Below are 12,646 nucleotides of genomic sequence, written 5' to 3'. Positions count from 1 at the left end.
GCTACAACTCTAGAAGCATTGTTGCTACAACACTAGAGTGTCATTATAGTGACTTCACTACTCAAATTCTGATAGCTAGAAAGGATGATGATGATTTCTACTATGTCACCATGACCAAACTAAGTTGCAAATTTGTTAGCACCATTGGTGGAACAATGAATGTCATTTATGCAACTCAGAGATGATGCCGCAACTGTGGGCCTATGTTGTAATTGTAGGAATATGTTATAACTCTACTACTAATGTGAATCCTAGTTGTCTTGTGGGGCCAAATGCAAAGGAGGTATGCACCATCAACACTAAAAAGGTACAACCACTTATGATAAGTCTGGATATATGCCTCTCGATTTGTGTAATGAATGATATTGGATTTCATTACTTGATCTAACTCTTATTTGAACCCCTCGAATGACTCGACACCGCCAGTACCTTATGACATGATTTCATAAACTGCTCCTTCCATAATTGGAAACTTCCACTCTAAGTAGCATTCATTTTGTCCTCGTAGTCACAGTCTCCATGAGCTCTAAGTAGGTTATATGGGAGGCTTACTCAATTGTACTGAACTTATTGGGTTATTGTAACTAGAGGCATATAACCATATTGGGGATACTTTTCAACAAGGAATATGGATGGGGCATATAAATAGATTGTAAGGGTATGATGATCTTGTGACCCTTGAATTTTCCATGAACTTTAGTGAAGATAGGTATGTGTGGTAGGGACAATGGTACATGTAACAAATGAGGTTATAGCTGAGGTAACATGGATTTCATGCATATAAGAGCACTGATAATGTTGAAGGAGGTCAAAGCCCATGTGACAATTCCTTAATCCAAGAGAAGCCCTGGACAAGAAAAGATCAGTGTTTGATAGGACATTGTTCTTATATCCTTGGGGGCATTTGAATTTTGTAGTCTATAGAAACATCACTTGTGAAGGATACATAGAGTAGTATACCTACAACACATTTTGCTATTATACCACCTACAACATAACATGTTCATCGATTTTCCATTCTTTCTCTAGAGAAATTTACAAAACATGACCTCATTGGTTTTAAGGTATCCCCAACTATGAGAAACCCTCTCACATCATGGGATTATCAAGCTCTTGGTTGAATAGGAGCTACACAAAGAAGGTGGGGTTTGGAGTCAAGTGGAAAGGGTACCGGTTGAATTAGAAGCTACAATTTCTTACAACTCCACCACAAGACGATGCAACTAAAATTCCAGAGGATAAACTAGAAAAGTTACAACTCTATAAGTTTTGGAAACCCTAAAATTTTTTGCAACTTTGGGAGCTTCTAGTATATAAGACATTGTTGTGACTCCGTTGGTCATGGAATATCCAAGTGTCTCAATTAAAGAATACTTTCTCAAGGGTTTTATTGCCACTCTATAAATAGATGAAGGAGGTGATGATAAAAATGTGGATCAATAGGAATCAAATCCCCAAAAAAATATTGTGGAGAATGAAGAAGATTTTATCTTATGTGCTTGTCCTAGGGAAGAAGATGACTAGATACACCCTTTTTGCTGCAAATATGAAAATAAATTAAGAAACCCTTACTTCTCCATAAGAAATAATAGGGGTATAAATAGAAAGAGTTTCAGTACAAGAGGAAACCCATACCACTCCACAAGAACAAGTAGTGGTTAAAGCATAAGACCCTTTGATGCTTCCCAAGAATAAATAAAGGTATTGGAGGAAAGAAACGCTATTTCTCTGTAAAAACCAATAGACATGATGGGGGATGATATAGAACCATTGAGCCTATATGCGATGATTAAACAAGGAAAAAGGACCTTTTTGAGACACAATAAATAGAAAGGGAAGCTCTTGGAGAAGGTCTTGTTATTATTCTTAAAGTATACCAAGAGGAAGAGGAAGCTATAGAAGTGTTCATTGTTGTCCAAAGAGAAGAAGATGTTACAACTCTTGAAGCATAATAGATCACTACTGTCCCAAAATTGGAAGGGACCTCTAAGTTCAAAAGAAATAAAACAATAACTATTCCTTTGCTTCTACCCTTGTATACATCAATTTTGAGGAAAAAATAGATTCTTGAAATGGATGATAAGAAGCTATAAACCACTCTCAAACTGATAAATGATGAATTGATAAAGGGCAGGAACTTTGAGGGGCTAGATCACGTTTCCTATGAAAAAAAAAATCCTTACTACAGAATGAAAATAACTAAGACAACCCATACTTTCAAAATTAAAATAAAAAAGTTGTTTGTCCAAATAGAAGAAAATAGGCCTACCTTGACTGAAATTGCTATCCAAACTGAGTACAGAATAGTAGAATAAAATGTTTCCCAAATTTACATTCTTGATAGATGTGAGAGAGAAAAAGAATAAATATGGAACCAATTCATAACATCTTATGAATAAGGTTTGATGCCTATTAAGGAACACTATAATACTATTAGATCATTAAGGGAGATGTGGGTTTACCTCGAGAAATAAGTAAACATGTTGGAAATTGAGAAAATTCAACTTGGCTTATTAGTTGAGTCAACTCTTAGCTGCAAAGCTCCCTCACTACACCACAATATGTTCTTATAAGAAAAATTTACAATGTTTTAGAGAAATTCTATCATGACTGGGAAACCATTTGACATTGCATCCCTTGCCACCTTTTTGGAAGCACACGTTTCTTGTATCAGTTAAAAAAATAACATCCTTTGACCTATATCAACATAATACTTTATTGTTCCATGACCAAAAAAAATAAATTTCGTAAAATTTTCGTCACTTTTTACAAAATTCAAATTTGTTGCTCGAATATAAAGTTATGACAATTTTCCACGGGACACCTATTTGAAACTGAATTTCAGAGCCTGTACAAACCCTAACTTCCTTGGACCATATCTCTAAAAATATAGTGAACCAAGACCTAAAATTGTAATTGTATTTTCATCAATGTTTCCCCATCATGTGCTAACAATTTCATGGTCTGAAGCTTCACATAAAAAAATTATAGAGAAAAATCCACAATGACCCGTTTGAAGCAGCAAAACCCTAGGATCAAGTTTGCTATGATACCAAAATTTATGTATACATATCAAAATAACACACAAACATAAGAAAATATAGATCAAAAACTTTATAATAAGCCACTTTGATGGGGAAACCTCCCTTTACATCACATAAATGAACAATTATTAGATGATTCAAATGACAAGACCTCATTGGTATATATAGGAGTCTAAAGGGTCAAAATATAATTAGGGCTTACATAACAATAATAATGTAAGGGCACAAAAATAAAAATAATGGTTTTGTATGGGGCACAAAAATAATAATATAGGGGGCTACATTAGTATTATAGAGAGCTAACAATGGACTTGTGAAAATAGTAAAGGAATATTGGACCCAAGTACAGAGCATAGTCAGGGAACCATGCCAGAGCATAGGATGCCAGAAAAGAGGATTCCAAAGTATGTCATATGTATGTGTTATGGTTAGATCCCAGTTACACCATATGATCATAATTTTATAAAAAAAAATGATCAATGGTACTCTCCTAAATGAGCATCATGACTTGATTGATGGTACTTCCCTGAACGAGTTTGATATGATGTGGAGATGCACAAGTTCATAATAGTATGTTCCTTGTTCAAGTCTTTGGAATGGTTACAACATATTTGGAATGTCATCAAATGTAATTTGTCATGGAGGCTAGACTTACTAGTATATCGTCCACAAAATGCGATGAATGATGGGACGAGAATTTGGGGGTTGCCCAAAATCCCAATTCCCAGATAAAATTCGATCCTGGACCATGGGTTATGGCCCACTAAGTCCCGTCGGAAGCGATTTATATTAAATATTGATCATTCCTTTAACCAAAAACAAGCATGCACTATGAATATTCAAACCTCGCCGCCACATGGTAATACAATACATATAGCAATAGATGGATTTTAAAAAATATAATAGGGCACCGCTATAGACATCGGCGGCCCACATATCCCAACTCCGATCAGATTGTTCACACACGCCATTCAAAATAACATTTGACTACATGAAGCTACACGCCTTTTATTCAATTTGACTGATGCTTCCAAACATACGCTACAACTTATCCTATTTGGCTTTTAACCACAATTGATACGGTGTTACCACACCTTCTCAACCGCAATTCGCTCCGACTTGAATCTGCACTGATACAATATTAGTCGGCGGTCTCCATCATTTGAATGTCACTTAACTGTCGCCGATTCCACCATTCCGGTCCAATGCAAATATGAAACTGATCCGGTCCGATTCACATCAAAACTGATTTATAATTGATCGCATATGTTTCTGCTGTAATATGGGAGTCTCTCCGGTTCCGATGTGATGTAGATTATTCCGCTTCTCTGCAGTCACTGTCCTCATGTACAACAAACTTGATCTTCATCTCCTTTGTAGTCTTCATTCATACAACTCTCGGCATGAACTCTATCTGAAATCTCACTATTTATAACTATCTACTGAAACAATTAAACCAACCACACGACACATGCATAGCTATAATCGACCAGCATATATACCGGTTACACAGTAATTCAAATCGGAATTGATCCTGTAAGTGATCAATGGCAATCAAGTTCACAGCACGAAATTAACGCAATTATAAAACACCCACAAATGTACGCAACAAACACTAACCCAGGGTTTTATATATCACATAAAACGGTTACAAAATTAAGGCATTTCAGCCTTAAGAATGAGCTCACGCTCGACTACATCTTGCCCACTCACAAATGCCTCACTAATCAGCTCTCTCCCACACCCTATCGCATTACATTGATATAAGAAGTCTTAGGAAGGATCGATCAGATCTTCTCCTAGTTTTTCTACAATGAAAGCTCTCCAAAAAGCGTGCATGGTTGTTATCAATAGCAAGTCTCCTCAAGACATATCCGCTTTAAAGCTACTTTAAATTTATCTGCTTTAAATCCGCTTTAGCTCTGTTTTTCTGCTTTAAAACAGACTTTCCTCTGTTCTGATCCTCTGGTCCACGTTTGCTTGCTTTGGTGCTGGGTGCTCCCGCATCAGACTCCCGAGGCACAAAAATTTATGACCTCCTGATCATATGCTTCTCCTGGTCTTCATAATAACTTTAACTTGTGAGCTGCAATCTACCTCTACAACAACAAGTCCTCCTTTCTGGTCTTTTGGTAATCACAATAGGCTATTGCAATCTTCTCACCTTCCTCTACAATCTTCTCATCTTCCTCTGTTGTACCTACACAAAATATAAAGACCCTACATACTTTATAAAGAACTTTACCACCTTCCACAGAATCTTTTTCTCGCTCTAATACCAAACTGATGGGACGAGAATTTGGGGGTTGCCCAAATCCTAATTCCCAGATAAAATTCGATCCTGGACCATGGGTTATGGCCCACTAAGTCCTGTCGGAAGTGATTTATATTAAATATCGATCATTCCTTTAACCCAAAACAAGCATGCACTATGAATATTCAAACCTCACCGCCACATGGTAATATAATACATATAGCAATAGATGGATTTTAAAAAATATAATAGGGCACCGCTATAGACATCAGCGGCCCACATATCCCAACTCCGATCAGATTGTTCACACACGCCATTCAAAATAACATTTGACTACATGAAGCTACACGTCTTTTATTCAATTTGACTGATGCTTCCAAACATACGCTAGAGCTTATCCTATTTGGCGTTTAACCACAATTGATACGGTGTTACCACACCTTCTCAACCACAATTCGCTCTGACTTGAATCTGCACTGATACAATATTAGTCGGCGGTCTCCATCATTTGAAAGTCACTTAACCGTCGCCGATTCCACCATTCCGGTCCAATGCAAATATGAAACTGATCCGGTATGATTCACATCAAAACTGATTTATAATTGATCGCATCCGTTTCTGTTGTAATATGGGAGTCTCTCCGGTTCCGATGCGATGTAGATTATTCCGCTTCTCTGCAGTCACTGTCCTCATGTACAGCAAACCTGATCTTCAGCTCTTTCACAGTCTTCATTCATACAACTCTCGGCATGAACTCTATCTGAACTCTCGCTATTTATAACTATCTACTGAAACAATTAAACCAACCACACGACACATGCATAGCTATAATCGACCAGCATATATACCGGTTACACAGTAATTCAAATCGGCATTGATCCTGTAAGTGATCAATGGCAATCAAGTTCACAGCACGAAATTAACGCAATTATAAAACACACACAAATGTACGCAACAAACACTAACCCAGGGTTTTATATATCACATAAAATGGTTACAAAATTAAGGCATTTCAGCCTTAAGAACGAGCTCACGCTCGGCTACATCTTGCCCACTCACAAATGCCTCACTAATCAGCTCTCTCCCACACCCTATCGCATTACATTGATATAAGAAGTCTTAGGAAGGATCGATCAAATCTTCTCCTAGTTTTTCTATAATGAAAGCTCTCCAAAAAGAGTGCATGGCTGTTATCAATAGCAAGTCTCCTCAAGACATATCCGCTTTAAAGATACTTTAAATTTATCCGCTTTAAATCCGCTTTAGCTCTGTTTTTCTGCTTTAAACCAGACTTTCCTTTGTTCTGATCCTCTGGTCCATGTTTGCTTGCTTTGGTGCTGGGTGCTCCCGCATCAATGAAACCCTCTTGTTAAAGGTTCTATTCATTAGTGAGTACATAGAAAATATTGTTTCGTCACCACAACCATTCTTCCCACTTTTGATTACTCACAACAACCATCAATTTAATTTCTTAAGAATCATTGACATGTGGTATTAGAAAATCCATGTCTGAAGGAATATTTATAGCATGAAAAATAGAGCTTTGAGTCTGAAAGTGGTGGTGAAATTTAGTGTTTATCTTTGTTGACCATACTCATAGAGCCAGGAATTCAAATTCAAATCGCCTCTACTTTTGATTCCTTAATGTTGACCCTCAAATAAATATTAAGATAAATAGGCTACAAAAAAATGGAGAATTTTAGGCTTGTAGCAGTAGCATTTTTGCTAACTTGAAAAGAAAAATCGTAGACAAAATAAAAAGATTACATTCCAATTGACTTGTGAATACATGGACTATCATCTTGTTGACAAACTATCATGTTGTTGATAGTTGAAGGGGGAGAAATCATTTTTGACCTATTAATTTTCATTAATATGTAATGGTTTTTCTCATAATCCCATAACATTAACCGTAAAGGTTGATCTAAAATAGTAAACAAAACCGAATGTCAAATATATGACAAAGTATCTTAGTCACATATCTAAATTCATGATATAGACCTTGTCTTTCATACATTGAATTTTGTGCAAACACTAGAGTTTGTGATCTTATTCATTACAAAATGAACCCATTGATATCAAAGGATCGGGAGGTAATATGGTGAGTCTATCCAAGAGTAATAAGGAGATAATAGTTTACAAAAAAAAAATCAGCGAAGATCACATGAGACATCATTTGTCGACGCGTTTCAAACCAACCAGTGTGGGTCATTCATCAGGACAAGTTGAAGAAACAGATCCAACTTAGCATGTTAAATAGTCTGAGCAAAGACTCAACGGCTAAATCAACCAACGGCTAATTTTGACCTACGGTCCATAGGTCAAATACTATTCATAATTTAATATTATTATTATTAATAAATTATTCATCAATTATTATAAAATATATATATCATATAGTTGATGTTAAAAATTTTATTAAATGGTTAGTTAGAAAAGGTAAATTATTTGATTTAATAATATAAGTAATTATTTATACTTAATATTATATTGGTAAAATAGCCTTGATAATAATATATTATTAATATTAGTAGTGAAAATATTATTATTAATTTAATATTATTAATATTAATATTATTATTATTATTATTTATGGGAAAAAGTTAAATAAACGGTTAACAAGACTAACAGCTACTTTTGACTAGGTGCCTAAAAATGCTACCCGGGGGACCAGTCCTTTAAATAAATTAATATTAAAAATAATTAAAAATATATAATAGTTATGTTCAATTATTACCTAAAAATAATTCATCTTAAGAGTTAGTTAAGGACAAATAACTAAAAATCATATCTAAGGGGAAAATTACCCTAGAGGGGACAGTCCCTCAAATAATAATAAATAATTAAAATTATTTTTAAAATAAATAAACAACTCAATTAGTAAAAATAATTTATAAAAATAGTTAGTTAGAGATAAATAATTAAAAATTATATCTAGGGGAAAAAATATTTCTCATAGAGGGACCAATCCCTTAGAATAAATAAATTAATTATGTGAAAAAATTTATATTAATAAAACTTATATGATAATAGTTAGTAATGGTAATAGTTAAATAAACATAAATAATCAAAAATTATATTGAATTAAATTATATTAAAATTAAAATATAATTAAAACTAAATTATATTAAAATTAAAATATAATTAAAATTATATTTAAAATCAAATTATATTAAAATTATATTATTAAATTATATTAAAATCATGTTATAATAATTAAAATTATATTACCCTAGGGGGACCAACCCCCTAAAATAACATGATTTAATTCAAAAAATTAAAATTTTTAAGTTAAATTAGTAATTCAAAATACTTCGTGATAATATTTATTTATAGTTATTAATACAAAATGGGGAGGACAAAATTAGCATTACCATCAATGACAAAGGGGGGGATTGATTGTAGAGTTGGAATTGATGTCAAAGGGATGATGAGGAAGAATATATTGAATCATATATTGGTTTGGGATGTGAAGAAAATTGATTGTATTCAAACATTTAAACCTCCAACTTGGTGCATCTTTTCCAAAAGAACTCAAATCACATTGTAGTCTACAACAATGAATCGTCAATATATATCGTGGTACTCCAAGTCATCATAAAGAATAGTGGATTTATTATGATGAGGAAGATTACACCATGATGAAAGAGAAGGATACAACCATCGAAACAAAGGTCCCTTAACAAAATTTAAAGCTCATGTTAATGCCAAGTCAATATGTCAATTATACTCAGAAATGAAGGAGACACACAATAGGTTTATTATTCTTTTGTGCAAATATTTTTTTCATTTTTAATACTTTGACAGCTCTAAATTTGGCTATTTTTGATGTTGTTTGTTACATTATTTCTAAACATTTATGTTGGTAGCTTCCATGATTGAGATTGTTTGGTTGATTCCACAATGCTCTTGGAATCAATATTGATATTGAATACTATGCCCCTATTGTACACATGTATAAATACAATTTTTGATGAGCAAACTTGCTAATGTAAAACTGGGATGGATTCAAGCAAGTATTGTTAATATGTGATAATAATTTTGAGTTTTCTCTAATTCAAAGAAAAAATAAATTAAAGCTTAGTTATCATCATTTTCAACCCAAATTATCAAATGAAAATAAACATTTGCGATCTAGTTTACCAATGGGTAGTCAAAATTTATGTCTTGTAGCATAGGTAAAGAAAATTCCTTTCCTTGGCTTATGCAATCAATGTTTTTTCTTATGTTACTTAGTTTTTTCTAATAATACGAGGTCCATTTTTCTTGGCTTGATCTTAAAAGTTGGAAATGAATAGGTATACAACAAAGAGACAACTCATGTGTGTAAAGAGTGAACCTTTCACTTCAAATACCTGTATTGGAATACAAAAATCTAGTAAGCTATGTCTATAAAAAAAATGCATTTTTTGGATGACAAAACTGCTAGAGAATCGATTTATTTGAGAACAAGTTCATGAATTGCCTGACAAAGAGAGAAAGAGGAAGAGGAGCATAAGTGAAACAGAATTGAGGAAGATGAGTAGAGAAGATAAGAAAATGTAAAGGGAGCAAAGACAAAGTGCAAAAAATACCCAAAGAAAATGAACCCAAAATTTAAGGACCAGGTAAACCAAGTAAAATTTATAATCTTGTCACCTAGGGATGGTGTCTCCTTTTAGGTAGTCACTTGAAAAGAAAAGGTTGGATCTTGTAAGAAGAGGGAGTGGGTGCTCTTAGCAAGTTGTAGCTTGTATAAGAAACAAGAGTTTGAAGCCTCTTATAGGTATAATCCTACAATATTTACGTAAAAGAGGGAGTGGGTGCTTTCCTTTACGTCACAACAAAAATTTGTGGTTTTCTCCCTTTATGGTTTTTCACTTATATCTGGTGCTACATTTGTTAAATGTATTGCTTGTGTGTATACTTTTGAATTCATGGTCAATTGTTGAACATCTATATAACTTTGTTAATTGTAAAAGAAAAGATTAAAAGATTGTTAAAATAGTTTGAAATTGGTCATTTAAGAGACACAATTACCGATTTCCACCCCGTGCCTCTCATTAATTGCCTATTTTTAAATACAAACTTTCCCAAGATCTCAATTTTGGAAAGGATTCAGAATTTTTGCAATGATTTAACGGTATTAGACTCTTATCTAATGTTATACAACACCAATCCAATAAAGTCTCCTGTGATCTCACTTTTGGGAAGGATTAGGCATTTTTACAATGGTTTAGAGGAGGTGAATTGGTATTGCATATTTTTTTAGCATAGTAGCATGGAAAATTATAATTATAATAAGGAATAAGAAGAAAAGGAGAGACATTATATATCAATTATTATGCGTATGATCATCATTACCACCTAGCTAGGATGGGAGGGATAGGATGAGACTATCCTTTTGCATGATTCCATCAATTCACAGTTCATGTAATGAATGCTCTAACATGGATATTAGGTGTCAAGGGGGGATTATGGAGCCATACTTAAAAGGAGAATTTGTTGTTATTACTTGGCTTGAGGGATGGGGTGGATAATTGGGTTATTTTAAACATTGTTGCTCAAGCTCCATTCTCTTCCATCCAACTCTATTTGCAGCAACACTATTGGTAAGGATTGTTGTCATTCTTTATCCCTGTTAGAGTTTGGTATCATTTATGGCTTGAATTATCCTATCTCAGTTGCAATGTTTCAAGCACAATCTAGTTCAATATTAGTTAGTTGACGCTATTTCTAGTTATAATTTTTTCCCTTTCAAAACTTTAGAAATTTTATCACTAACAATCGATTTCAGAGAATTAAAAGAAACATGCCTTGCCTTCTAGAAACATGACTAATAAACAATAACTTGAATTCCCAATTTTTCTTTTTCAGAAATTCGAACAAACAAGAATATAATGTCAATCTAAAAATTAAAATTTTAATATAAATAATGTTTAAATAAAAAAATAATTTTATTTGAATAAAAAATAGAAATAGTTACTAGATGTAACAACTATAAAGAAATAGAATGAAATGACAAAATTTGATAATGAATCTAATTAGAAAAAAAAAAAAAAGACAATGACAAAAATTTTATAATGAATCTAATTAGAATCAACAATATACATAAATCATATACCTAATATAAGGAAACTAGTCACTAAAAGTGATGCAGGAGTATCTGGCTCAGAAAATTCATTGTATTTTAGTAGACATAGGGGGTCTTGTGTTTTCAAGGAAGTTGGTTTCCTGAGTATTAAATTAATGTAACTATTAAGGTTTTTGAGTGATTTTAATTAAGAATAGGAATTAATTAGATATTGTGATGCATATTGTAAATGTTCTCGAATGTTGGAGAACATGAGAGATTTAGGTTAGTTAAGATTCCACAGGGATTGAGAGATTTGAGAATCAATTGTAAATCTTAGATTAGGAATTGGTTTCATGGTTTGTGGAACTAGAGAGGATACTTAGGGATTAGTTGAGTTAAAAGTGGAATTAGAGGATATTTAGGATTTAGTTCAAAAGATTAAGGATCTAAACCAAAATGGGTTACAGAACCTTTTGTATAAATGTAAGCCTAAAAGGCCTAGAGAGAGTAAGTTAGTTCGAGAGTTAGTTAGTTAGAGAGTTAATGAGTTAGGGAATTAGAGTTCAAATATTAGATAGCATTTTGACTGTACGCCTACGGGAAAGAAAGGAAATGGCTACTGATTAGAAAATTAGGCCAGAGAGAGAAAGAGAGACTCATTATGTAATCATTTGTTTATACATATATAGAGAATTTAATTTTGAATTGTGCAAGTGTGGATTGAGTAATTGAATGGAAAATTATGTGTGAATTAGAGTAATTATGTGTAACATAGGTTTGTAGGTGTCCAAAACTAGAGACAAAATATAGAGAGGAGTGTTATGGACTTTCACACAAATAGTATTGAAGAAATGCTTTAATGTTACAGCGAAGGTATAACTGCAAGGTTTCCTAAAACCTAAGGATTTATGAAGGAAGAGTAAAGGCACGAAGAAATGAAGTAACAAAGTGGAGATCAAGATCAAAACAATTGAAGACCGTAAGGCGAGAAAAAATACACAAGCGGAAAGCCGAATTGGATATTACATAGTAAGAACAAAAGAACGTAACAATGCACAGTAACCGTTGGATCAGTCAGATCAATGGAAAAGGTTAATGGAAGATGATTGGCGAAGATCTTATAGTAGGAGATTAAGTTAAGAAATGGTCAGATCACATCGAAGCACGTGTCGACAGAAGGGTGGAAAATGTGCAGAATGATGGAGCAGTCTTCGTAGGCAGTAAGCAGTATCTCGTGCACCCTAGAAGCTGTAAATGGTATTCTACAATTTCATGTGATTAACTTGAGGGTTT

This window comes from Pinus tabuliformis, chromosome 9, assembly GCF_031772625.1.
Source record: "Pinus tabuliformis cultivar Carrire ecotype Pingquan chromosome 9, CPIR1, whole genome shotgun sequence".
In the NCBI taxonomy this organism is placed as follows: domain Eukaryota; kingdom Viridiplantae; phylum Streptophyta; class Pinopsida; order Pinales; family Pinaceae; genus Pinus; species Pinus tabuliformis.
The sequence above is the reverse complement of the archived record's forward strand: the minus strand, read 5'-3'. Positions refer to the sequence as shown.